Genomic DNA, 4,478 nt, shown 5'->3' on the forward strand with positions numbered 1-4,478 from the left:
GAACCTTCTCCTTCATGATAAAGACTCCTGATCCAAGGAAGAGTGGACCACAGGAGTGGGCTCCCTCATTCTGAGGCAGGATAGGTAAGTCCTAGGCCAACATGTCCCTAGGGTCTTAGACAGCTACTGTCTCTAAAGTCCCCCTCTTGATCTCACCCCGAGAGAACTCGTGCCGTGGATGAAGCTGTGATGTCAAACCCTGCATTCAAAGCTTTTCCTCGCCAGCACCACACAGTCTCCCACCCTCCCAATCCCTCTCGACCTTTAAAGAATGGAAAACACTGATACTTCACCTAACAAACAGAAAAATTAATGTATTGTGTGAATGGGGAAGTCCGTGGTTTCCCACCCCAGTATGTTCTTCCGGGTTCGACTTACCTGTGTCATCCGGCTTTAGACAGCCTAAATTTTGTTCTTCCTGATGTCCTTGGTGAGACTAGTGACTTTTATACTTGCTTTTTTTTTTTTTCTTTTATCAAACTAAATGAAACATAATTTTCTTGAGATCATGTGCTCCAGTTTTAAGGCTATGGTTATATAAGCTTTGGCAAATGTGTTAATGCAAGTTAATGCACTGTCCTAGTCAAGACACAGAATGTACCTACCCCTTACCTGTCAAGTGAGCCCCAAGTTAAGCAAAATAAAGCGCCTTGTACACAACTATGAGGTCTCCTGGGAAGGATAAGAACACAGCCACTTTCCTTGAATGTCACACTGGGGTAAACCTCAAGAGATCTCTCACAGAAGAATGAACTTCCTTGATTGCCAAACAGATTCCAGCCCTACCTGGGCTTAGCTGCCTGCCTACATGTGTCAGAGTGGAAAGAAGGCATGAACGTTCCAGCAGTTACTGTGTGATTGTGCGAAGACTACAAAAATACACAGGATTTTGTTTTAGTTTAGCTTTCTAGCTTTCCAAAATTCAAGTAATATATTCATATTAATTTTAATATAAAAATTTCAAATTAAGTACTAAAATATTTTAACATACTATACTAGCTTTATGGCTAATTGGTCAGTATTTTTATGTTTTCTCTGCTTCCAGTACACAATCTTCTCTTATAAAAGTACAGGTATTTTCTATGCTCACCATTGATCCCCAAATGACATGGAGACCTTTATATTTTTTAATAAGGTTCTTGCACTAACTGGGCAGATTCTGATCTATTCTAACGTGACTATGCTGGCCCAGCCTACTGCCCAGCCACATGTCCTGTTAGTTGCCATCTTGTTCTTGCCCTGGCTTCCTGTTTCATTTGTGTCCCCATGGCAACTCCCCTTGTCCACCAGAGACTCTCTCAAGGCACTGAAGTCCCTCCCACCTTATATTCTCCTGCCCACATACAGGCTAATCAGTTCTTTATTGACCAATCAGCAGATGATAGAGAACAATGCTTTACAAAATACTGAATCGGGAAATGCTTCTTAATAATGACAATACCAAAGTCTAGACTGCAACCAGATCTCTGGGTACAGAAGCCAGCATTTGAGTACACAGTGCACAAAAACGTCCCCCAACATTCCCTATCCTTCAGTATGACCTGCTCCCAATTTTAAACAATAGTTGTCACTACAGAGCACCCTACACCATGAAGTTTTTGTTCTGTGTGTCAACTACTGTGTTTTCACCAGCTCTTGAGCTGAGATCCTTATTGGCCTCAAAGTATTTCTTCTATTTTAGCCCCATGACGTCCCCTGTCGTTTCCATTATTTTCTCCTGCCCAGAATCAGTGCACATACGCTGGTACTCAGCTCTCTTTCTCCACTCATATATAGTCCAGGATCCCTGGCCTAGGAAACCTTGCCACTCACGGTGGATGATAATTATATTTCTCCATCCGTGAAATGAGCCAATTCAAGCCAGATTAGATTGTATTAAAGGCAGGTCTTTTGGGGGAAACTGCTCTCAGAAGAATTCCCTGGCTTCAAGTACTGAGGCCCCAGGGGAGTTGCCCCAGGACTGGGAGGTGAAAGGACTCAAGCACAGAGAAAGAAAAGGAGGAAAGAGAGAGACAGAGACAGACAGAGAGACAGCAAGACAGAGACAGAGGCAGAGAGAGAGAAAGACAGACAGACAGACAGACAGACAGAGACAGTGAAAAAGGGACACAGAGAGACCAAATGTCTGGATTATACAGGGAAGAGCCTCTGGTGGAAGGGCAGCCCAGCCCCTGTCCTGGGAAATCCTGGGTTGGGGGCAAGATCTGTCAGGTAGAGACTGAGGGATTCTGGGAGAACCTGGAGGCTTGGTCTGCTTTGATATGTAAAATATACACCTCAGTCCCTCCTGCTAGGTCTGATACCAAACAACCCAATCTTTGTTGATTATAAATGAAATTGTCCATGACTACTTCCTGCTGACATTGGGACACAGTTTTTGAGTATGAGAAAACAGCAGGAATATGGCTCACGTCCAGGAAAAGCTGGTTGATGCACTCTGTCCAGGTTGTGGAACCACCTTGGGGTTGGAGTGTATAGGCTCAGCTGAAGCAGTTTGTGAGGCTGAGCCAGAGCACCTGCAGATACCTGATTTGGAGCTGTCCTGGATACAGGTTCTGAGAGAACACCTGGATGTTAGCGACAGAAGATAGGAGTTTAGGGAGGAAAACATTTGGGGGAGTGTACATTTGAAATTCTTACACCCATGGTCTTGGTAGTTGGAGGAGAGGTTGGGGGAGTTCCAGGACCAGGGAAAGGGAAAAAGAGCCACCCTCATGAATGGGCAAGTAGGGAAGGAAATGGGCTGATAACTGACAGTACTTCATTTAACCTGTGAGAGGCAGATTCCCTGAAGCTTACAAGAATCTTGAAAAGATCAGTCCTTCATAACTCTCGCTTACCCACCTCAGAACAACTTCCTAGACCTTCAAACACGTTCTTAGAACCTTGCTTTTTTGAACGCTTTCAAATCTTAAGGTTTTACATAAACTTTTTCTACCCAGTTATTTACCATGAGTCACAGGTGGTTGACACTGGATTCAAACCCCTCAGAGACCTGAAAAGGATACATCTAAATGGCCTATGTATCAATTAAAATGACAGACTTAACCATTACCCAGACAGTCACCCCACCAGATTCTTGTGATGTAGGTGGCTTCCGTGGGGACACAAGTCCCAGGGCAGGATCAATCTTCTGCTGCCAGGCCCAACAAACCTGAGAAGCCCTCCTGTGGAGAGGAACTTGAGAGACTGACCTTGCTTTGACCTAAGCAACTCCAGGCATATCTCATGTCTCTGTCCACAGACCGGGTCGCGGTACCAAGCAAGGCAAGGGAGCAGGCTTTCTCAGTGGTTATCCTACCTCAAGCCGGGTGGGGCCCTTTCTTGTTGCGTCTGCATCTTCTTGGAGAGCTTAGGAAAGTCACTGCTAGGATTTGGGAGACTCTGAAATTTCAAGCATCCCAAGTTTAAAAGATTTTAAATGCATATCTCTGACAGGTCTGAGGTCCAGTACCTACTAAGCATATCTGGGTTAGAAAAATCTGTGTCTGTTTTTAGTTATTTGCTCTAAAGTTTATGTCTGGCAAACATAAAGCCCGAGGATAAATAAAGCTTTCATAATTAACTGCATCAGTTCTCAATATGATTTTTAAATATGATTTCTGCACACATTAAAGGATATGTTCATGTATACAGTTAGTGGCTATCAAGTTGTACTTTTAGCTATAGTAGTTTTCATGAGACTAGAACCAAAACTGTTATCTCAATTTAAAACGTATCTTTTGGAGACCTGCTTTCCTGCTCTTGAGCACACTTTCCTCCTGTTGGTGTGTCAGGTGATTTAAAATGAAGAGGCTGAGCCCAGCGTGGTGGCGCACGCCTTTAATCCCAGGAGGCAGAGGCAGGCGGATTTCGAGGCGGAGTTCGAGGTCAGCCTGGTCTACAAAGTGCGTTCCAGGGCAGTCAGTGCTATACAGAGAAACCCTGTCTCGGAAAACAAAACAAAACAAACAAACAAACAAACAAAAAACCAAACAGGCCGGTTGCTGCAGCTGCTGCTGCTGTCTGTCTGGCTGGCTGGCTGTTGCCACCACTGCCGAGGACTGGCTGGCTTCAAGGTCAGGAGGGAGGTGGGAGGGGAAGGTGGGGGAAGGTGAGGTTATTGGAGCCCTGTGCTCAGAAGGGTGAAAGGAAAACAAAAGGGGAGAGAGCACAGGTCCTAAAAGACCAGTCTGTACTTCAGAGAGCTGGAACAAAGGCCTGAAGCGCATATTTTACATATCAAAGCAGACCTGGCCTCCAGGTTTTCCCAGCATCCCTCAGTCCCTATCTGGCAGACCCTATCCCCAGCCTTGAATTTTCCAGCCCAGGGGCTGGGCTGGGCTGTATTTCTCCTAGAGGTGCTTCCCTATATAATTCAGACATTTAGTCCCCACTTCTCTCTCAGTCCTCTCTTCTTCTTCTTCTTCTTCTTCTTCTTCTTCTTCTTCTTCTTCTTCTTCTTCTTCTTCTTCTTCTTCTTCTTCTTCTTCTTCTTC

This window comes from Mus pahari, chromosome 2, assembly GCF_900095145.1.
Source record: "Mus pahari chromosome 2, PAHARI_EIJ_v1.1, whole genome shotgun sequence".
Lineage (NCBI taxonomy): Eukaryota > Metazoa > Chordata > Mammalia > Rodentia > Muridae > Mus > Mus pahari.